Source organism: Manis pentadactyla, chromosome 5 (assembly GCF_030020395.1).
Source record: "Manis pentadactyla isolate mManPen7 chromosome 5, mManPen7.hap1, whole genome shotgun sequence".
In the NCBI taxonomy this organism is placed as follows: Eukaryota; Metazoa; Chordata; class Mammalia; order Pholidota; family Manidae; genus Manis; species Manis pentadactyla.
In genome coordinates, this window is record NC_080023.1 from 151236418 (window position 1) to 151261224 (window position 24807).

Here is a 24807-nt window from a genome sequence, read left to right on the forward strand (position 1 = left end):
CTTCGACAAATCAGGAAGATGGAGAGCTGGGGCTTCCACAAGGGCTTGACGGAGCTTAATGAAGGAGTGTTGGGGTGAGGAGGATAATGGTTCTTCAGGGTTCTCCTTGCTGAGGTCATATAGGGGTCTTGCCAACAGGGATAATTTAGGGATCCACGCTCTAAAATACCCAGCCAGGCCTAGAAAGGAGAGGATTTCTGTCTTGGTTTTGGGAATAGGCAGGTCAGAGAGGAGCTGTTTTCTGTCTAAGGTAATGGACTTTCTTTGTTGAGATAGAAGGAATCTGTGGTAAGTGACAGAAGGAGAAGAGATTTGAGCTTTGACGGGGGATACCCAGTAACCTCTGGAAGCTAGAAGGTTAAGTAGGGAGGCAGTATCAAGTTGAGACTGTTCCCACGAGGGACTGCAGAGTAGAAGATCGTCCACGTATTGTAATAAGGTGGACTCGGAGTGATCATGATGAAACTGTTTGAGGTTCTGAGCTAGGACCTGTCCAAAAATATGGGGACTATCTCGGAAACCTTGTGGCAAAACTGTCCAAGTGAGTTGTTCAGAATGTCTTGTGTATGGGTCCGTCCAGGTGAAGGCGAAAAAATCTTGGGAGGAGGGGTCCAGAGGGATAGAAAAAAATGTGTCCTTGAGATCTAGGACTGAGAAGTGGGAGGCCGAGGCAGGGATCTGCGATAAAAGGGTGTATGGATTTGGGACTAAGGGATGGATAGGGACAATGGCCATGTTGATGAGGCGAAGGTCTTGGACGAGGCTGAAAGATCCATTGGTTTTTTTTAACAGCTAATATGGGGGTATTAAATGGGGAGTGAGTGGGTCTGAGGTAATTTTGGTTTAAAATATATTGAATGATGGGTTGGAGGCCTATGAGGGCTGAAGTGGTTAGGGGGTATTGGGCCTGACAGATATACTGAGAGGGGTCACGTAATTTGATAGAGGCAAGAGGACATAGAGCCACGGAGGGGCTTGTAATGTCCCAAACTTTGGGATTTACAGGGTGTATGAGGGCAGAACTGGAGCTTTCATTGGGTAGAGGGGGGTCGTCGGCTATGAGGGCCATCAGAAAGGGAGTACTGTGGGAGTGGATATAGTTATGGAAATATGGATGAGAGAAAGGATGTCCCGTCCTAGTAAAGGGATGGGACACTGGGGCATAACCAGGAAGGAGTGGGAGAAAGCTATGGGATTGTCTTGGATTGTGCACAAAAGGGGGGGGTTAATGGGAAAATCTGTTTACCTCCTACCCCGACTATAGGAGTAATGGCAGGCATGGTAGGGCCCCGGTATTCTCGCAAGACTGAGAAGGTGGCTCCTGTATCTAGGAGGAAGGAGATGGGGCGACCGTCTACTATTAGAGTAACCCTGGGCTCCTGTTTGGTGATGGAAATGGTCGGGTGAGAAGCCCCCGGGCCCTGTCAATCTTCTTCTGCCAGCCCCACTACGGCGGGCTTAGGATGGGGGTTGTTTGTCCAGCCTCCCCTTTGGGTGGTTGGGCAATCAGACCCCCAGTGGCCCTTTTTGTGGCATCTGGGGCATGGGGTGGTAGGAGATCTGGGGGAGGGGCACGCCCTTGACCAATGTCCTTGTCCACACTTGAAACAAGCTCCTGGGGGGGGGGGCTTGTTTGTAGAGGGGCGCCCAGGTTGTGGTTTTATCAGCTGGGCCAACATTTGGAAATTGGCCTGATCAGCCTTTTGTTTACGGTGTTCTTTCTCCTCCTCCTGGTTATGGAAGACTTTAAAGGCCACTGTTAGGATCTCAGTCTGTGGGGTAGCGGAGCCCTGTTCTAACTTTTTGAGTTTAGCTTTAATGTCGGGGTAGCTTTGAGCTAGGAAGTATGTCATAAGGACATGTCTCCCGTCAGGTGTTTCTGGGTCCAGGCTGGTATACTGTAATAGGGCTTGAGTGAGTCTGTCTAAGAACTCGGAGGGAGCTTCCTCCCTCCTTTGAATTATGTCTTGAAGCTTTTGAAAATTGACTACTTTACGAGCTGCCTTTTTCAGACCTGCTATTAAGCAGCAGGCAAAGATATCTCGAGAGTGGAGACCCACGGTGGTGGGGGACTGAAGGGTTCTGGCTCAGTCTGTGGGGGAGAAACAGGTGATGGGGGCAAAGACAGAGGAGGCCCTGGGACTTAGTTAGAGGGGGGCTGAAAGGCTCAGGCTTGATCTGCAGGGGAGTGAGGTGGGGGAGGAGATGGTGGTGGAGGAAGGGGGAGGGGCTGTTGTAGGAGAGGAGGGGGAAGGGAGTGAACAGGAGGCTTCTGCGGGGGAGACAGCTTGCAGGCTAGGAGAACTCGGGGGGAGGCTGGGGGAGGAGGAGGCGGTGGCGGCGAGGGAGGCGGGAGGAGGAGGCAGAAAGCTTTGATATAGGGAATTTCCTTCCATTTTTTCAGGTGCTGGCAGTAGTTAAAGGGATCGTGAGTATTGTTAGGATCAAGAGTTCCCCTGCGGGCCATTGGTTGTGATTGTCTAGGGGGCATGTCGGCCAATCTTGGGAGCAGTATTTACGGAGAAGTTTTGGTTTTATATCAGGCATCAGGGAGAGGGTGGCTAGATACTTGAGCAGGCATTCAAGAGGTGAACTTCCAGGGAGGGATGAGGAGGCTCCCATGGCTAAAGGACAGAGAAGGAGACAAACAGGGGAAGACGAACGGAGATCCTCGGGCTGGGAGCAGAGCGCAAGGAGACAAAGGGCATCCCCGATGACCCTTGGTGGTCTGCGGAAACTCGTATACGAGTTGGAATTTCTTAGGAAGTGTGGGTCGTCACCCAGACTTCTCTAAGAAGGCAGAGTGCCGGAGTCACGAGGAACCTAGTACTAGGAATTTTCAGCGGAAGGAACAGAAGGAGGGAGGGGGGGAAAGGGAGCGTTCTCATCCGCAAAGGAGTCACCTCATTTATGGCTGTTGGAGGAGGGGCCTGAGGGTCCGCCACAGCCGTGAAGGCCTAAGGCGGGGAGAGTTCCCTCCTCATCCCCGAGCGTCAGGGCCTTGCCGGACGATCACGGTCAATGGCACTGCGATAGCTCAGGGAAGAGCGGCCCGCTCCGGGGGAAAACTTATCCAAAGGCCAAAGAGGAGTGGTGAGTGTGAGGAGCCAGCGCCGGAAAAAGAGGACGAGGGCAAGCTGCTGTTGGTGCTGGGGGGAAGAAGACGGGGCCCAGTTGGGGTGTCCCGTCTCCCGGGTTTCGGCACCAATGAAAGGAAAGGAGCGACACACAGCAGCAATTCACTGGAGAATTCCGCTTTATTAGGGAAAGGTGCTGGGTTATATAGGAAGGGGCATGAGCTGATTGAGGTGTCACTTCTACGGGGCTGGTGGCTATTGGCTAGGTGCTGGGATTAGGGGGGTGAGGGGTGATTGGGCTTCAGGTGGTGCCGGCGGGAACCGAGGACCCGGAAGAGAAGCAGGAAGTTTGCCATCTTATGGGTGGGGGCCCTTCACAAACAATAGGGAGAAAAAAGCAGGTGTTGTAGTACTACTATCAGAGAAAATAGACTTCAAAACAAAGATAGTAACAAGAGGTAAAGAAGGACATTACATGATGATAAAGGACTCAGTCCAACAAGAGGATATAACCATTATAAATATATATGCACCCAACACAGGAGAACCAGCATATGTGAAACAAATACTAACAGAACTAAAGGAGGAAATAGAATGCAATGCAATCATTTTAGGAGACTTCAACACCCATTCATCCAAAGGACAGATCCACCAGACAGAAAATAAGTAAGGACACAGAGGCACTGAACAACACACTACAACAGATGGACCTAACAAACATCTATAGAACTCTACATCCAAAAGCAACAGGATACACATTCTTCTCAAGTGCACATGGAACATTCTCCAGAACAGACCACATACTAGGCCACAAAAAGAGCCTCAGTAAATTCCAAAAGACTGAAATCCTACCAGCCAACTTTTCAGACCACAAAGGTATAAAACTAGAAATAAATTGTACAAAGAAAGCAAAAAGACTCACAAACACATGGAGGCTTAACAACATGCTTCTAAATAGTCAGTGGATCAATGACCAAATTAAAATGGAGATCCAGCAATATATGGAAATAAATGACAACAACAACACAAAGCCCCAACTTCTGTGGGATGCAGCAAAAGCAGTCTTAAGAGGAAAGTATATAGCAATCCAAGCACACTTAAAGAAGGAAGAACAATCCCAAATGAATATTCTAACATCACAATTATTGGAACTGGAAAAAGAAGAACAAATGAGGGCTAAAGGCAGCAGAAGGAGGGACATCATAAAGATCAGAGAAGAAATAAATAAAATTGAGAAGAATAAAACAATAGCAAAAATCAATGAAACCAAGAGCTGGTTCTTCGAGAAAATAAACAAAGTAGATAAGCCTCTAGCCAGACTTATTAAGAGAAAAAGAGAATCAACACACATCAACAGAATCAGAAATGAAAAAGGAATCATCATGATGGACCCACCAGAAATACAAAGAATTATTAGAGACTACTATGAAAACCTATATGCTAAGAAGCTGGAAAACCTAGAAGAAATGGACAACTTCCTAGAAAAATACAACCTTCCAAGACTGACCAAGGAAGAAACACAAAATCTAAACAAACCAATTACCAGCAAAGAAATTGAAGCGGTAATCAAAAAACTACCCAAGAAAAAAAACCCCGGGCCAGATGGATTTACCTTGGAATTTTACCAGACATACAGAGAATATATAATACCCATTCTCCTTAAAGTTTCCCAAAAAATAGAAGAGGAGGGAATACTCCCAAACTCATTCTATGAAGCCAACATCACCCTAATACCAAAACCAGGCAAAGACCCCACCAAAAAAGAAAATTATAGACCAATATCCCTGATGAACGTAGATACAAAAATACTCAATAAAATATTAGCAAACCGAATTTAAAAATATATGAAAAGGATCATACACCACGACCAAGTGGGATTCATCCCAGGGATGCAAGGATGGTACAACATTCGAAAGTCCATCAACATCATCCACCACATCAACAAAAAGAAAGACAAATACCGCATGATCATCTCCATAGATGCTGAAAAAGCATTCGACAAAATTCAACATCCATTTATGATAAAAACTCTCAGTAAAATGGGTATAGAGGACAAGTACCTCAACATAATAAAGGCCATATATGTTAAACCCACAGCCAACATCATACTGAACAGCGAGACGCTAAAAGCTTTTCTTCTGAGATCGGGAACAAGACAGGGATGCCCACTCTCCCCACTGTTATTTAACATAGTACTGGAGGTCCTAGCCATGGCAATTAGACAAAACAAAGAAATACAAGGAATCCAGACTGGTAAAGAAGAAGTTAAACTGTCACTATTTGCAGATGAAATAACATTGTACATAAAAGCCCTATAGACTCCGCTCCAAAACTACTAGAACTGATATCGGAATACAGCGAAGTTGCAGGATACAAAATTAACACACAGAAATCTGTGGCTTTCTTATACACTAACAATGAACCAATAGAAAGAGAAATCAGGAATACAATTCCATTCACAATTGCATCAAAAAGAATAAAATACCCATGAATAAACCTAACCAAGGAAGTGAAAGACCTATACCCTGAAAACTGTAAGACACTATTAAGAGAAATTAAAGAGGAAACTAACAAATGGAAACTCATTCCATGCTCTTGTATAGGAAGAAGTAATATTGTCAAAATGGCCATCCTGCCCAAAGCAATATACAGATTTGATGCAATCCCTATCAAATTACCAACAACATTCTTCAATGAACTGGAACATATAGTTCAAAAATTCATATGGAAACACCAAAGACCCCGAATGGCCAAAGCAATCCTGAGAAAGAAGAATAAAGTGTGGGGGGGGATCTCACTCCCCAACTTCAAGCTCTACTATAAAGCCATAGTAAGCAAGACAATTTGGTACTGGCACAAGAACAGAGCCACAGACCAGTGGAACGAATTAGAGACTCCAGACATTAACCCAAACATATATGGTCAATTAATATTCAATAAAGGAGCCAAGGACATACAATGGGGAAATGACAGTCACTTCAACAGATGGTTCTGCAAAACTGGACAGCTACATGTAAGAGAATGAAACTGGATCACTGTCTAACCTCCTACACAAAAGTAAATTCAAAATGGATCAAAGACCTGAATGTAAGTCATGAAACCATAAAACTCTTAGAAAAAAACATAGGCAAAAATCTCTTGGACATAAACATGAGCGACTTCTTCATGAACATATCTCCCCGGGAAAGGAAAACAAAAGCAAAAATGAACAAGTGGGACTATGTCAAGCTGAAAAGCTTCTGTACAGCAAAGGACACCATCAATGGAACAAAAAGGTACCCTACAGTATGGGAGAATATATTCGTAAATGACAGATCCGATAAAGGGTTGACATCCAAAATATATAAAGAGCTCATGCACCTCAACAAACAAAAAGCAAATAGTCCAATCAAAAAATGGGCAGAAGAGCTGAACAGACAGTTCTCCAAAGAAGAAATTCAGATGGCCAACAGACACATGAAAAGATGCTCCACATCACTAGTCATCAGAGAAATGCAAATTAAAACCACAATGAGATATCACCTCACACCAGTAAGGATGGCTACCATCCAAAATATAAACAACAACAAATGTTGGTGAGGTTGTGGAGAAAGGGGTACCCTCCTACACTGCTGGTGGGAATGTAAATTAGTTCAACCATTGTGGGAAGCAGTATGGAGGTTCCTCAAAAACTAAAAGTAGAAACAGCATTTGACCCAGGAATTCCACTCCTAGGAATTTACCCTAAGAATGCAGCACTCCAGTTTGAAAAAGACAGATGCACCCCTATGTTTATCACAGCACTATTTACAATAGTCAAGAAATGGAAGCAACCTAAGTGTCCATCAGTAGATGAATGGATAAAGAAGATGTGGTACATATACACAATGGAATATTATTCAGCCATAAGGAGAAAAGAAATCCTACAAATTGCAACAACATGGATGGAGCTAGAGGGTATTATTCTCAGTGAAATAAGCCAAGTGGAGAAAGAGAAATACCAAATGATTTCACTCATCTGTGGAGTATAAGAACAAAGGAAAAACTGAAGGAACAAAGCAGCAGCAGAATCACAGAACCCAAGAATGGACTAACAGTTACCAAAGGGAAAGGGACTGGGGAGAATGGGAGGGTAGGGAGGGATAAGGGTGGGGAAGAAGAAAGGGGATATTATGATTAGGATGTATAATGTGGGGTGTGGGGGAAAGGGGAGGGTTGTGTAACACAGAGAAGACAAGTAGTGATTCTACAACATCTTACTATGCTGATGGACAGTGACTGTAATGGGGTTTGTGGGGGGGACTTGGGGTAGGTGAGAGCCTAGTAAACATAATGTTCTTCATGTAATTGTAGATTAATGATAACAACAACAACAAAAAAGACATAGAGTCTCTGAATGGATTAAAAAACAAGACCCAACTATATTCTGCCTACAAGAGACTCACTTCAAACCCAAAGACATACACAGACTAAAAGTGAAGGCATGGAAAAAGATTTCATACAAATAATAGGGAGAAAAAAGCAGGTGTCACAGTACTTATATCAGACTAAATAGACTTCAGAACAAAAAAAGTCACAGGAGGCAAAGAAGGACATTACATAATGCTAAAGGGGTCAATCCAACAAGAGGATATAACCATTATAAATATCTATGCACCCAACACAGGAGCACCTACATATGTGAAACAAATACTAACAGAATTGAAAGGGGAAATACAATGTAATGCATTCATTCTAGGAGATTTCAACACTCCACTCACACCAAAGGACAGATCAACCAGACAGAAAATAAATAAGGAGACAGAGGCATTGAACAACACATTAGAACAGATGGACCAAACAGACATCTACAAAACTCTCCACCCAAAAGCAGCAGGATACACATTCTTTTCAAGTGAACATGGAACATTTTCCAGAACAGACCACATACTAGGCCACAAAAACAGCCTCAGTATATTCAGAAAGATTGAAATTGTACCAACGAACTTCTCAGATCACCAGGGTATAAAACTAGAAATAAATTGTACAAAGAAAACAAAAAGTCTCACAAACATATGGAGGATTAACAACATGCTCCTAAAAAAGTCAATGGATCATTGATCAAATTAAAACAGAGATCAAACAATGCAGACAAATGCAAACAACAGCACAATGCCCCAACTTCTCTGGGATTCAGCGAAGGCAGTTCTAAGAAGGAAGTTTATAGCAATCCAGGCCTATTTAAAGAAGGAAGAACAATCCCAAATGAATACTCTAAATTCACAATTATTGAAACTGGAAAAAGAACAAATGAAGCCCAAAGTCAACAGGAGGGACATAATAAAGATCACAGAAGAAATAAATAAAATAAAGAAGAATAAAACAGTAGAAAAAATTAATGAAATCAAGAGCTGGTTCTTTGAGAAAATAACCAAAATAGATAAATCCCTAGCCAGAGTTATTAAGAAAAAAAGAGAGTCTACACACAGAAACAGAATCAGAAATGAGAACAGAAAAATCATGACGGACATCACAGAAATACAAACAATTATTAGAGAATACTATCAAAATCTATATGCTAACAAACTGGATAACCTAGAAGACATGGACTTTCTAGAAAAATACAACCTTCCAAGACTGACCCAGGAAGAAATAGAAAATCTAGAAACAGAACTTTCTAGAAAAATACAAGCTTCAAAGCTGCCCCAAGAAGAAACAGAAAATCTAAACAGACCAATTACCAGCAGTGAAATTGAACTGGTAATGAAAAACTACCCAAGAACAAAACCCTGTACAAGATGGATTCACTGCTGAATTTTATCAGACATTTAGAGAAGACATAATACCCATTCTCCTTAAAGTTTTCCAAAAAATAGAAGAGGAAGGAATACTTCCAAACTCATTGTATGAAGCCAGCATCACTCTAAACCAGACAAAGACCCCACAAAAAAAGAAAACTACAGACCAATATCCCTGATGAACATAAATGCAAAAATACTCAACAAAATATTAGCAAACTGAATTCAAAAATACATCAAGAGGATCATACACCATGATCAAGTGGGATTCATCCCAGGGAAGCAAGAATGGTATATTAGAAAATCCGGTTGGGGGCGGAAGATGGCGGCGTGAGTAGAGCAGCGGAAATCTCCTCCCAAAACAACATATATCTATGAAAATATAACAAAGACAACCCTTCCTAGAATAAAGACCAGAGGACACAGGACAATATCCAGACCACATCCACACCTGAGAGAACCCAGCGCCTCGCGAAGGGGGTAAGATACAAGCCCCGGCCCCGCGGGAGCCGAGCGCCCCTCCCCCCAGCTCCCAGCGGGAGAAGAGCAGGCAGAGCGGGAGGGAGACGGAGCCCAGGGCTGCCGAACACCCAGCCCCAGCCATCCGGGCCAGAGTGCAGGGCCCTCGATACTGGGAAAACAGGGCAGCAAGAACAGTGAGCAGGCACTGGAGGCTGGGCGACAGAGGACATAAGAAAAGCGCGCGACCATTTTTTTTTTTTTGCTTTTTTGCTGCTTTGTTTTGGCGAGCGCTTTTTGGAAGTCTTAAAGGGACAGGGACCCCAATATTAGGGAAACAGGGCAGAAAGACCGGTGAGCAGAGGCCTGAGGCTGGCACCGGAGAATAAAGAAAAACGAACGACCACCTTTTTTTTTTTTAATTAAAAAAATTTTTTTTTTTTTTTAATTAAAAAAAATTTTTCTTGTTTTTTTTTTTTGTGGTCGTTGTTTTGTTTTGGCGGGTGCTTTTTGGAAGTCTTAAAGGGGCAGGGCGGGTCACTTAATCCAGAGGTAGGGAATCCGGGATCTCTGGGCACCCTAACCCCTGGGCTGCAAGGAGCAGGGAGGCCCCTTACGGAGATAAATAGCCTCCCAGCAGCTCCTGCTCCAACGCGACTCCACCATTTTGGAGTAGCTGCCCGAGCCAGGCCACGCCCACAGCAACAGCGGAGATTAACTCCATAGCAGCCGGGCAGGAAGCAGAAACCCTGTCTGCGCGCAGCTGCGCAGTACAAGCCACTAGAGGCCGCTGTTCTCCCAGGAGAGGAGGGCCACAAACCAACAAGAAAGGAAGTCCTTCCAGCCGTCACTCGTCCCAGTTCTGCAGACTATTCCTATCACCATGAAAAGGCAAAGCTACAGGCAGACAAAGATCACAGAGACAACACCAGAGAGGAGACAGACCTAACCAGTCTTCCTGACAAAGAATTCAAAATAAGAATCATAAACATGCTGACAGAGATGCAGAGAAATACGCAAGAAAAATGGGATGAAGTCCGGAAAGAGATCACAGATGCCAGAAAGGAGATCGCAGAAATGAAACAAACTCTGGAAGGGTTTATAAGCAGAATGGATAGAATGCAAGAGGCCATTGATGGAATTGAAATCAGAGAACAGGAACGCATAGAAGCTGACATAGAGAGAGACAAAAGGATCTCCAGGAATGAAACAATATTAAGAGAACTGTGTGACCAATCTAAAAGGAGCAATATCCGTATTATAGGGTTCCCAGAAGAAGAAGGGAGAGGCAAAGAGATGGAAAGTATCTTAGAAGAAATAATTGCTGAAAACTTCCCCACACTGGGGGAGGAAGTAATCAAACAGACCACGGAAATACACAGAACCCCCAACAGAAAGGATCCAAGAAGGGCAACACCAAGACACATAATAATTAAAATGGCAAAGATCAAGGACAAGGAAAGAGTGTTAAAGGCAGCTAGAGAGAAAAAGGTCACCTATAAAGGGAAACCCATCAGGCTAACGTCAGATTTCTCAACAGAAACCCTACAGGCCAGAAGAGAATGGCATGATATATTTAATACAATGAAACAGAAGGGCCTTGAACCAAGGATACTGTATCCAGCACGACTATCATTCAAATATGACGGTGGGATTAAACAATTCCCAGACAAACAAAAGCTGAGGGAATTTGCTTTCCACAAACCACCTCTACAGAACATCTTACAGGGACTGCTCTAGATGGGAGCACTCCTAGAAAGAGCACAGCACAAAACACCCAACATATGAAGAATCGAGGAGGAGGAACAAGAAGGGAGAGAAGAAAAGAATCTCCAGACAGTGTATATAACAGCTCAATAAGCGAGCTAAGTTAGGCAGTAAGATACTAAAGAGGCTAACCTTGAACCTTTGGTAACCACGAATTTAAAGCCTGCAATGGCAATAAGTACATATCTTTCAATAGTCACCCTAAATGTTAATGGGTTGAATGCACCAATCAAAAGACACAGAGTAACAGAATGGATAAAAAAGCAAGACCCATCTATATGCTGCTTACAAGAAACTCACCTCAAACCCAAAGACATGTACAGACTAAAAGTCAAGGGATGGAAAAACATATTTCAAGCAAACAACAGAGAGAAGAAAGCAGGGGTTGCAGTACTAATATCAGACAAAATAGACTTCAAAACAAAGAAAGTAACAAGAGATAAAGAAGGACACTACATAATGATAAAGGGCTCAGTCAAACAAGAGGATATAACTATTCTAAATATATATGCACCCAACACAGGAGCACCAGCATATGTGAAACAAATACTAACAGAACTAAAGGGGGATATAGACTGCAATGCATTCATTCTAGGAGACTTCAACACACCACTCACCCCAAAGGATAGAGCCACTGGGCAGAAAATAAGTAAGGACACGGAAGCACTGAACAACACAGTAGAGCAGATGGACCTAATAGACATCTATAGAACTCTACATCCAAAAGCAGCGGGATATACATTCTTCTCAAGTGCACATGGAACATTCTCCAGAATAGACCACATACTAGGCCACAAAAAGAGCCTCAGAAAATTCCAAAAGATTGAAATCCTACCAACCAACTTTTCAGACCACAAAGGCATAAAACTAGAAATAAACTGTACAAAGAAAGCAAAGAGGCTCACAAACACATGGAGGCTTAACAACACGCTCCTAAATAATCAATGGATCAATGACCAAATCAAAATGGAGATCCAGCAATATATGGAAACAAATGACAACAACAACACTAAGCCCCAACTTCTGTGGGACACAGCAAAAGCAGTCTTAAGAGGAAAGTATATAGCAATCCAAGCATATTTAAAAAAGGAAGAGCAATCCCAAATGAAGGGTCTAATGTCACAATTATCGAAATTGGAAAAAGAAGAACAGATGAGGCCTAAGGTCAGCAGAAGGAGGGACATAATAAAGATCAGAGAAGAAATAAATAAAATTGAGAAGAATAAAACAATAGCAAAAATCAATGAAACCAAGAGCTGGTTCTTCGAGAAAATAAACAAAATAGATAAGCCTCTAGCCAGACTTATTAAGAAGAAAAGAGAATCAACACAAATCAACAGTATCAGAAACGAGAAAGGAAAAATCATGACGGACCCCACGGAAATGCAAAGAATTATTAGAGAATACTATGAAAACCTATATGCTAACAAGCTGGGAAACCTAGGAGAAATGGACAACTTCCTAGAAAAATATAACCTTCCAAGATTGACCCAGGAAGAAACAGAAAATCTAAACAGACCAATTACCAGCAATGAAATTGAAGAGGTAATCAAAAAACTACCAAAGAACAAAACCCCCGGGCCAGATGGATTTACCTCGGAATTTTATCAGACATACAGGGAAGACATAATACCCATTCTCCTTAAAGTTTTCCAAAAAATAGAGGAGGAGGGGATTCTCCCAAACTCATTCTATGAAGCTAACATCACCCTAATACCAAAACCAGGCAAAGACCCCACCAAAAAAGAAAACTACAGACCAATATCCCTGATGAACGTAGATGCAAAAATACTCAACAAAATATTAGCAAACCGAATTCAAAAATACATCAAAAGGATCATACACCATGACCAAGTGGGATTCATTCCAGGGATGCAAGGATGGTACAACATTCGAAAGTCCATCAACATCATCCACCACATCAACAAAAAGAAAGACAAAAACCACATGATCATCTCCATAGATGCTGAAAAAGCATTTGACAAAGTTCAACATCCATTCATGTTAAAAACTCTCAGCAAAATGGGAATAGAGGGCAAGTACCTCAACATAATAAAGGCCATCTATGATAAACCCACAGCCAACATTATATTGAACAGCGAGAAGCTGAAAGCATTTCCTCTGAGATCGGGAACTAGACAGGGATGCCCACTCTCTCCACTGTTATTTAACATAGTACTGGAGGTCCTAGCCACAGCAATCAGACAAAATAAAGAAATACAAGGAATCCAGATTGGTAAAGAAGAAGTTAAACTGTCACTATTTGCAGATGACATGATACTGTACATAAAAAACCCTAAAGACTCCACCCCAAAACTACTAGAACTGATATCGGAATACAGCAAAGTTGCAGGATACAAAATCAACACACAGAAATCTGTGGCTTTCCTATATACTAACAATGAACCAACAGAGAGAGAAATCAGGAAAACACCTCCATTCACAATTGCATCAAAAAAAATAAAATACCTAGGAATAAACCTAACCAAAGAAGTGAAAGACTTATACTCTGAAAACTACAAGTCACTCTTAAGAGAAATTAAAGGGGACACTAACAGATGGAAACTCATCCCATGCTCGTGGCTAGGAAGAATTAATATCGTTAAAATGGCCATCCTGCCCAAAGCAATATACAGATTTGATGCAATCCCTATGAAACTACCAGCAACATTCTTCAATGAACTGGAACAAATAATTCAAAAATTCATATGGAAACACCAAAGACCCCGAATAGCCAAAGCAATCCTGAGAAAGAAGAATAAAGTAGGGGGGATCTCACTCCCCAACTTCAAGCTCTACTATAAAGCCATAGTAATCAAGACAATTTGGTACTGGCACAAGAGCAGAGCCACAGACCAATGGAACAGACTAGAGAATCCAGACATTAACCCAGACATATATGGTCAATTAATATTTGATAAAGGAGCCATGGACATACAATGGCGAAATGACAGTCTCTTCAACAGGTGGTGCTGGCAAAACTGGACAGCTACATGTAGGAGAATGAAACTGGACCATTGTCTAACCCCATATACAAAAGTAAACTCAAAATGGATCAAAGACCTGAATGTAAGCCATGAAACCATTAAACTCTTGGAAGAAAACATAGGCGAAAACCTCTTAGACATAAACATGAGTGACCTCTTCTTGAACATATCTCCCCGGGCAAGGAAAACAACAGCAAAAATGAGTAAGTGGGACTATATTAAGCTGAAAAGCTTCTGTACAGCAAAAGACACCATCAATAGAACAAGAAGGATCCCCTACAGTATGGGAGAATATATTTGAAAATGACATATCCGATAAAGGCTTGACGTCCAGAATATATAAGGAGCTCTCACGCCTCAACAAACAAAAAACAAATAACCCAATTAAAAAATGGGCAGAGGAACTGAACAGACAGTTCTCCAAAAAAGAAATACAGATGGCCAACAGACACATGAAAAGATGCTCCACATCGCTAATTATCAGAGAAATGCAAATTAAAACTACAATGAGGTATCACCTCACACCAGTAAGGATGGCTGCCATCCAAAAGACAAACAACAACAAATGTTGGCGAGGCTGTGGAGAAAGGGGAACCCTCCTACACTGCTGGTGGGAATGTAAGTTAGTTCAACCATTGTGGAAATCAGTATGGAGGTACATCAAAATGCTCAAAACAGACTTACCATTTGACCCAGGAATTCCACTCCTAGGAATTTACCCTAAGAATGCAGCAATCAAGTTTGAGAAAGACAGATGCACCCCTATGTTTATTGCAGCACTATTTACAATAGCCAAGAATTGGAAGCAACCTAAATGTCCATCAGTAGATGAATGGATAAAGAAGATGTGGTACATATACACAATGGAATACTACTCAGCCATAAGAAAAGGGCAAATCCAATCATTTGCAGCAACATGGATGGAGCTGGAGGGTATTATGCTCAGTGAAACAAGCCAAGCGGAGAAAGAGAAATACCAAATGATTTCACTTATCTGTGGAATATAAGAACAAAGGAAAAACTGAAGGAACAAAACAGCAGCAGAATCACAGAACTCAAGAATGGACTAACAGGTACCAAAGGGAAAGGGACTGGGGAGGATGGGTGGGTAGGGAGGGATAAGGGGGGGAGAAGTAGGGGGGTATTAAGATTAACATGCATGGGGGGGTAGGAGAAAAGGGAGGGCTGTACAACACAGAGAAGGCAAGTAGTGATTCTACAACATTTTGCTATGCTGATGGACAGTGACTGTAAACGGGTTTATAGGGGAGACCTGGTATAGGGGAGAGCCTAGTAAACATAATATTCGTCATGTAAGTGTAGATTAGTGATAGCAAAAAAAAAAAAAAAAAAGGCAGTTCCTGTGTGGTAACCTCCAACGAGTTCTACACAAGGGTATAAAGGGCATATAAAAGTGTAGGCAAAGGGTCTGTTTGTGTTTATACAGAGGATCAAAGCCTAATTGGGCTACCCCGAAAATGAACTAAGATACGATATGAAAAAGAACTTCCAACATCTGCACCCTCTGGAAGACTCATGCCAGAAGATGATCATCAAAAAACCCCAACAAAGATCCACGCACTGCTACAGCAGTAGATGCACTCATCCCACCAGTTCCTGGACTTGCCATGGGAATGAGGAAGGAGATATCTAAGCTGGCCTGTACATACAGTAAAACAACAAAATTGGACTGGATCTATACTGTTGGAACTCAACCAAGAATTTGGAGAAGTGCAAATTGTAGCGCTCCAAAGTCTTACAACTACAAACTATTTATTGTTAAAAGAACATATGGCATGTGAACAGTCCCCAGGAATGGGTTGTTTTAATTTGTCTGATTTCTCTCAGACTGTTCAAGTTCATTTGGACAATATCCACCATATCATAGATAAGTTTTCACAAATGCCTAAGGTGCCTAACTGGTTTTCTTGGTTTCACGGCAGATGGCTGGTAATTACAGATATGCTTTGGTTATGTAACTATACTCCTATTATGTTAATGTGTGTGTGCAATTTAAGTAGTAGCTTAAAACCTATATATGCTGAAGTTACTCTACAAGAAGATATATCAAAGAAATAATCAATCTTCCCATGTTTTCTTCCGCCTGCTACTTCTATAGCTTTTCTTCTTCCTTCCTAATTACAACCCTTAAATAGAATTCGTGCCTCATATCAAATTTACCGAGTATCATAATTCTTCCAAGTGGTAAAGATACCTCAAGACAAATGCTGGGCATAGAAGCCACAGGGCATAAATATGCAAAGAAGTAAAAAGCTAACTTTTTCAAACAATAAGGCTTCTCTCTCACTTACCAACTTCACATTTCCCTGTATGGCCCCGGAAGATGACTGGTTAGCCAGAGACGGGTAAGATTCCTCAAGGGAGGAACAACCTAAGACAGGCACAGTCGCAGGGGGGCCATCAGGTGAGAAATTGGGGATCAACAGAGGTGAGGCTTAGAACCTCATCCCCCCGTTCTGAGAGAAATCTTCTGCATATGTGGATGTTTTATTGCCCTGGTCTAGCTTGGATTAACACATAGTCTACAGGCACACACCTGATCATCTACATGTGCTCTCTTACAACACTAAACTATGTTTTCTACCTTTATCTTGTATCTACCTACCACTTCAGCATTTTATTAAAAATAATAATAATAAAGAGAGAAATGTGGTATCCACATATAAATCAAGTATAAAAACCAAATGAGTATTCATATTTGAACTGACTGTTTATAGTTCATAATGCATGAGCAAAACCGAAAGTTTCTGTGATGACTGCCCTAGTACTGTTCACTATGTAACTTATTCATTATGTAAGAATTTGTTCTACATGTAAAAATTTGTTGGTTATGCCTCAGAAGTTTGGAGACTGACAAAAATTAGGCTTGGGGTGGAATAATGATTGTGCATTGAGCATTGACTCCCCTATACAGAATTTTATTGTCGTTAACAACCATTTGATCAATAAATATGAGAGATGCCCTCACCAAAAAAAAAAAAAAAAAAAAAAAAAAAAAAAAAGGACAGACTTCCAATGGTAAAATAAATTAGTAACCGGGATGTAAGGTATAGCATAAGGAATATAGTCAAGATATTGTAACAGCCTGGTAGGGTGATAGCTGGAACCTAGAATTATGTATATAAATGTTCTACCACTGTGTTGTACACTTGAAACTCATGTAATGTAATACTGTGTGTCAACTACCCTTCAATAAAAAATAATTATTAAAAAAAAAAAAAAAAAAAAAAAAAAAAGAAAATCCATCAACATCATCCACCAATCAACAAAAAGGACAAAAATCACACGATCATTTCCATAGATTCTGTAAAAGCATTTGACAAAATTCAACATCTGTTCATGATAAAAACTCTCAACAAAATGGGTATAGAGTGCACATACCTCAACATAATAAAGGCCATATATGACAAACCCACAGCCAACATCATACTTAACAGTGAGAAGCTGAAAGCTTTTCCTCTAAGATTGGGAACAAGACAAGGATACCCACTCTCTCTGCTTTTATTCAATATAGTACTGGAGGTCCTAGCAACAGCAATCAGACAACACAAAGAAATAAAAGGCATCCAGATTGGTAAGGAAAAAGTCAAAGTGTCACTGTTTGCAGATGACATGATATTGTACATAAAAAAACACTAAAGAATCCACTCCAAAACTACTAGAACTAATACCTGAATTCAGCAAAGTTGCAGGATACAAAATTAATACATAGAAATCTGTGGCATTCCTATACACTCTCAATGAACTAGCAGAGAGAGAAATCAGGAAAATAATTCCATTCACAATTTTATCAAAAAGGATAAAATACCTAGGAATAAACCTAACCAAGAAAGTGAAAGACCTATACCATGAAAACTACAAGACACTCATGAGAGAAATTAAAGAGGATACTAATAAATGGAAATTCATCCCATGCTCGTTGGTACAAAGAATTAATATTGTTAAAATGGCCATCCTGCCTAAAGCAATCTACAGATTCAATGCAATCCCTATGAAAATACCAACAGCATTCTACAACAAACTGGAACAAATAGTTCTAAAATTCATATGGAACCACAAAAGACCCTGAATAACCAAAGCAATCCTGAGAAATGAGGAATAAAGCAGGGAGAATCTCACTTCCCAACTTCAAGCTCTACTACAAAGCCACAGTAATCAAGACAATTTGGTACTGGCACAAGAACAGACCCATAGACCAGTGGAGCAGAATAGAGAGTCCAGATATTAACCCAAGCATATATGGTCAATTAATATACAATAAAGGAGCCATGGATATACAATGGGGAAATGACAGCTACTTCAACAGCTGGTGTTGGCAAAACTGGACAGCTACATGTAAAAGAATGAAACTGGATTACTGTCTAACGCCATACACATAAGTAAACTCGAAATGGATCAAAGACCTGGATGTAAGTAATGAAACCATAAAACTCTTAGAAGAAAATATAGGCAAAACTCTCTTGAAAATAAACATGAGCAACTTCTTCATGAACATATTTCCACGGACAAGGGAAACAAAAGCAAAAATGAACAAGTGGGACTATATCAAACTAAAAAGCTCCTGTATAGCAAAGGACACATCAGTAGAACAAAAAGGCATCATACAGTATGGAAGAATATATTCATAAAGGACAGATCCCATAAGGGGTTGACATCCAAAATATACAAAGAGCTCATGCACCTCAACAAACAAAAAGCAAATAACCCAATTAAAAAATGGGCAGAGGATCTGAATAGACACTTCTCCAAAGAAGAAAATCAGATGGCCAACAGGCACATGAAAAGATGCTCCACATCACTAATCATCAGAGAAATGCAAATTAAAACTACAATGAGATATCACCTCACACCAGTTAGGATTGCCACCATCCAAAAGACAAACAACAACAAATGTTGGCGAGGCTGTGGAGAAAGGGGAACCCTCCTACACTGCTGGTGGGAATGTAAATTTGTTCAACCTTTGTGGAAAGCAGTACGAAGGTTCCTCAAAAACTAAAAGTAGAAACAGCATTTGACCCAGGAATTCCACTCCTAGGAATTTATCCTAAGAATGCAGGAGCCCAGTTTGAAAAAGATATATGCACTGCTATGTTTATCGCAGCACTATTTACAATAGCCAAGAGATGGAAGCAACCTAAGTGTCCATCAGTAGATGAATGGATAAAGAAGATGTGTACATATACCCAATGGAATATTATTCAGCTATAAGAAGAAAACAAAATCCTACCATTTGCAACAGCTTGGATGGAGCTAGAGGGTATTACGCTCAGTGAAATAAGCCAGGCAGAGAAAGACAAGTATCAAATAATTTCACTCATCTGTGGAGTATAACAACCAAGCAAAAGCTGAAGGAACAAAACAGCAGCAGACTCACAGAACCCAAGAATGGACTAACAGTTACCAAAGGGAAAGGGACTGGGGAGGATGGGTGGGAAGGGAGAGATAAGGGGGAAAAAGGGGCATTACAATTAGCTCACATAATGTGGGGGGGGGCACAGGAAAGGCAGTATAACATAGAGAAGACAAGTAGTGATTCTGTAGCATCTTACTACACTGATGGACAGTGACTGTAATGGGGTCTGTGGTGGGGACTTGATAATGGGGGGAATCTAGTAGCCACAGTGTTGTTCATGTTAGTGTATATTAATGATAACCAACAAAAAAGAAAAAGAAAAAATACCTGAGGACCCACTTCCATCCCATGAGATTTCTGTGGCTTCTGCCAATGACTTGTGGATGGGCTGTCTTCATGGACAAGGGAAACAAAGGCAAAAATGAACAAGTGGGAACAATCTGGGATCTTGTTTTCTTTGGGTAAATTCCTAGGAGTGTTAGTTTTTTGAGGAGTCTCCATATTGCTTTCCACACTGGTTGAACTAATTTACATTCCAACCAGCAGTGTAGGAGGGTTCCCCTTTCTCTACATCCTCTCCAGCATTTGTTGGTCTTAGTCTTTTGGATGGGGGCCATCTTAACTGGTGCGAGGTGATATCTCATTGTGGTTTTAGTTTGCATTTCCCTGATAATTAGTGATGTGGAGCATCTTTTCATGTGCCTGTTGGCCATCTGAATTTCTTCTTTGGAGAAGTGTCTGTTCATATCCTCTGCCCATTTTTTCATCGGGTTATTTGCTTTTCGGGTGTTGAGGCATGTGAGTTCTTTATATATTTTGGATGTTAACCCTTGTCAGAAATGTTGTTTACAAATATATTCTCCCATACTGTAGGATGCCTTTTTGTTCTACTGATGGTCCCTTTTGCTGTACAGAAGCTTTTTAGTTTGATGTAGTCCCATTTGTTCATTTTTGCTTTTGTTTTCCTTGCCTGAGGAGATGTGTTCAGAAAAAAGTTGTTTATGTTTATATTCAAGAGATTTTGCCTATGTTTTCTTCGAAGAGTTTTATGGTTTTGTGACTTACATTCAGGTTTTTGGTCCATTTCAAGTTTACTTTTGTGTATGGAGTTAGACAATGATCCAGTTTCATTCTCTTACATGTAGGTGTCCAGTCTTGCCAACACCAGTTGTTGAAAAGGCTGTCATTTCCCCATTGTTTATCCATATATTAATTGACCAAATATGCTTGGGTTTATATTTGGGCTCTCTATTCTGTTCCATTGATCTATGGGTCTGTTCTTGTGTCAGTACCAAATTGTCTTGATTACTGTGGCTTTGTGGTAGAGCTTGAAGTCAGGGAGTATAATCCCCCAAGCATTATTCTTCCTTCTTAGGATTGCTTTGGCTATTCGGGGTCTTTTGTGGTTCCATATGAATTTTAGAACTATTTGTTCTAGTTCATTGAAGAATGCTGTTGGTATTTTGATAGGGATTGCTTTGAATCTGTAGATTGCTTTAGGCAGGATGGCCATTTTAACAACATTAATTCTTCCTATACATGAGCATGGGATGAGTTTCCATTTATTGGTGTCTTCTTTAATTTCTCTCATGAGTGTCTTGTAGTTTTCAGACTATAGGTCTTTTACTTCCTTGGTTAGGCTTATTCCTAGGTATTTTATTCTTTTTGATGTAATTGTGAATGGAATTGTTTTCCTGATTTCTCTCTCTACTAGTTCATTGTGAGTGTATAGGAATGACACAGATTTCTGCATATTAATTTTGTATCCTGCAACTTTGCTGAATTCAGGTATTAGTTCTAGTATTTTTGGAGTGGATTCTTCAGGGTTTTTTATGAACAATATCATGTCATCTGCAAACAGGGACAGTTTAACTTCTTTCTTGCCAATCTGGATGTCTTTTATTTCTTTGTTTTGTCTGATTGCTGTGGCTAGGACTTCCAGTACTATGTTGTGTGGAAGTGGAGAAAGTGGGCATCCTTGTCTTGTTCCTGATCTTAGAGGAAAAGCTTTCATTTTCTCACTGTTAAGTATGATGTTGGCTGTGGGTTTGTCGTATATGGCCTTTATTATGTTGAGGTACATGCCCTCTATACCCATTTTGTTGAGAGTTTTTATCATGAATGGATGTTGAATTTTGTCAAATGTTTTTTTAGCATCTATGGAGATGATCATGTGGTTTTTGTTCTTCTTTTTGTTGGTTTTTGGATGGTGTTGATGGATTTTCGAATGTTGTACTATCCTTGCATCCCTGGAATAAATCCTACTTGATCATGATGGATGATCTTTTTGGTGTATTTTTAAATTCAGTTTGCTAATATTTTGTTGAGTATTTTACCATCTATGTTCATCAGGGATATTGGTCTGTAATTTTCTTTTTTTGTGGTGTCTTTGCCTGGTTTTGGTATTAGAGTGATGTTGGCCTCATAGCATGAGTTTGGAAGTATTCCCTCTTTGTCTGCTCTTTGGAAAACTTTAAGGAGGATGGGTATTAGGTCTTCACTAAATGTCTCATAAAATTCAGTGGTGAAGCCATCTGGTACAGGAGTTTTGTTCTTAGGTAGTTTTTTGATTACCAGTTCAATTTCATTGCTGGTAATTGATCTGTTTAGATTTTCTGTTTCTTCCTTGGTCAGCCTTGGAAGTTTGTATTTTTCTAGAAAGTTGTCCATTTATTCTAGGTTACCCAGTTTGTTAGCATATAATTTTTCATAGTATTCTCTAATAATTCTTTGTATTTCTTTGGTGTCCATAGTGATTTTCCATTTCTCATCTCTAATTCTGTTTATGTGTGTAGACTCTCTTTTTATCTTGATAAGTCTGGCCAGGGGTTTATCTATTTTGTTTATTTTTCACAGAACCAGCTCTTGCTTTCATTGATTCTTTCTATTGTTTTATTCTTCTTGATTTTATTTATTTCTGCTCTTATCTTTATTATGTCCCTCCTTCTACTGACTTTGGGCCTCATTTGTTCTTCTTTTTCTAGTTTTATTAATTGTGAATTTAGACTGCTTATATGGGATTGTTCTTCTTTCCTGAGGTAGGTCTGTATTGCAATATACTTTCCTCTTAGCAGAGCCTTGACTGCATCCCACAGATTTTACGGTGTTGAATTATTGTTGTCATTTGTCACCATATATTGCTTGATCTCTGTTTTTATTTGGTCATTGATCCATTGGTTATTTAGGAGCATGTTGTGAAGCCTCCATGTGTTTGTGGGATTTTTCATTTTCTTTGTGTAATTTATTTCTAGTTCCATACCTTTGTGGTCTGAGAAACTGGTTGGTACAATTTCAATCTTTTGAATTTACTGAGGATCTTTTTGTGGCTTATATATGATATATTCTTGAAAGTGTTCCACGTGCACCTGAGAAGAATGTGTATCCTGCTGCTTTTGGGTGTAGAGTTCTGTAGATGTCTGTTAGGTCCATCTGTTCTAATGTGTTGTTCAGTGCCTCTGTGTCCTTATTTTCTGTCTGATTGATCTGTCCTTCAGAGTGAGTGAAGTGTTGAAATCTCCTAGAATGAATGCATTACATTCTACTTCCCCTTTTAATTCTGTTAGTATTTGTTTCACATATGTAGGTGCTCCTGTGCTGGGAGCATAGATCTTTATAATGGTTATATCCTCTTATTGTACTGACCCCTTTATCATTATGTGATGTCCTTCTTTGTCTCTTGTGACTTTCTTTGTTTTGACGTCTATTTTGTCTGATACAAGTACTGCAACTCCTGTTTTTTGATCCCTATTAGTTGAATGAAATATCTTTTTCCATCCCTACACTTTTAGTCTGTTTATGTCTTTGATTTAAAGTGAGTCTCTTATAGGCAGCATATAGATGGGTCTTGATTTTTTATTCATTCAGTGACTGTATGTCTTTTGATTGGTGCATTCAGTCCATTTACATTTAGGGTGAATATTGATAGGTATGTACTTACTGCCATTGCAGACTTTAGATTCGTGGTTACCAAAGGTTCAAGGTTAACTTCCTTACTATCTAAGAGTCTAACTTAAGTTACTTGACATGTTATTACAAACACAATCTAAAGGTTCTTTTCTTTTTCTCCTCCTTTTTCTTCCTCCTCCATTCTTTATATATTAGGTATCATATTCTGTACTCTTTGTCTATCCCTTGATTGACTTTGGGGATAGTTAATTTAATTTTGCATTTGCTTAGTAATTAGCTGTTCTACTTTCTTTACTGTGGTTTTATTGCCTGTTGTGAGAGCTCTTAAATGTTAGGAACACTTCCATGTATAGCAGTCCCTCCAAAATAGACTGTAGGGATGGTTTGTGGGAGGTAAATTCTCTCAGCTTTTGCTTATCTGGAAATTGTTTGATCCCTCCTTCAAATTTAAATGATAATCTTGCTGGATAAAGTTATCTGGGTTCTAGGCCCTTCTGCTTCATGGCATTAAATACATCATGCCACTCCCTTCTGGCCTGTAAGGTTTCTGCTGAGAAGTCTGATGTTAGCCTGATGGGCTTTCCTTTGTATGTGATCTTATTTCACTCTCTGGCTGCTTTTAACAGTCTGTCCTTATCCTTGATCTTTGCCATTTTAATTACTATATGTCTTGGTGTTGTCTTCCTTGGGTCCCTTGTGTTGGGAGATCTGTGGATCTCTAGGCCCTGAGAGACTGTGTCCTTCCCCATATTGGGGAAGTTCTCAGCAATTACCTTCTCTAAGACACTTTCTATCCCTTTCTCTCTCTCTTCTTCTGGTGCCCCTATAATGTGAATATTGTTCCATTTAGATTAGTCACACAGTTCTCTCAATATTCCCTCATTCTTAGAGATCCTTTTTTTCTCTCTGTGCCTCAGCTTCTTTGTATTCCTCTTCTCTAATTTCTATTTCATTTACTGTCTCCTCCACCTCATATAATCTGCTTTTAAATCCCTCCATTGTATGTTTCATTTTGTATATTGTATTTTTCATAGTTTCTGTCTCTTTCTTGAATTTCTCCCTGAAGTCTTGAAATTTTTCTGTAGCTCTGTGAGGATGTTTATGTTTTTTATTTTGAAATCTTTCTCAGAAAGATTGGTGGTTTCAGTTTCACTTGGCCCTCTTTGTGGTGTTTGTGGGGTTTTGGTTTGTAGCAAGTTCTTTTGACATTTCAAATTTGTAATGAATAATATGTAATAATATCTTTGTGTGGTGCCCTCTAGTGCCCAGAAGCTCTACTCTCTGGAGCTGTTCAGCATCTGGAGCAATGGTGGGGGTTGCAGGTGAGCAATGCTGGTGCCTGCCAGGAGGAAAGAGCTCTTTCCTGTTTCCTGGCTGCAGTGTCTACCGCCACTGCCAGAGCCAGTGGGCTGAGCACACAGGGAGCAGCCTCTATGCTATGCCCCTGTAGCTGCCATAAGCAGGGCCACCCTCTGGTTGGC

The 24807-nt window shown here is 40.5% G+C and overlaps 1 protein-coding gene across 1 annotated transcript in view; it reads left to right on the plus strand.

Annotated features, from left to right (window-relative positions):
• The window catches only part of LOC130683990 (uncharacterized), a 47819-nt gene that overhangs the window by 11809 nt on the left and 11203 nt on the right, over positions 1 to 24807 (plus strand). The window lies entirely within an intron of this gene.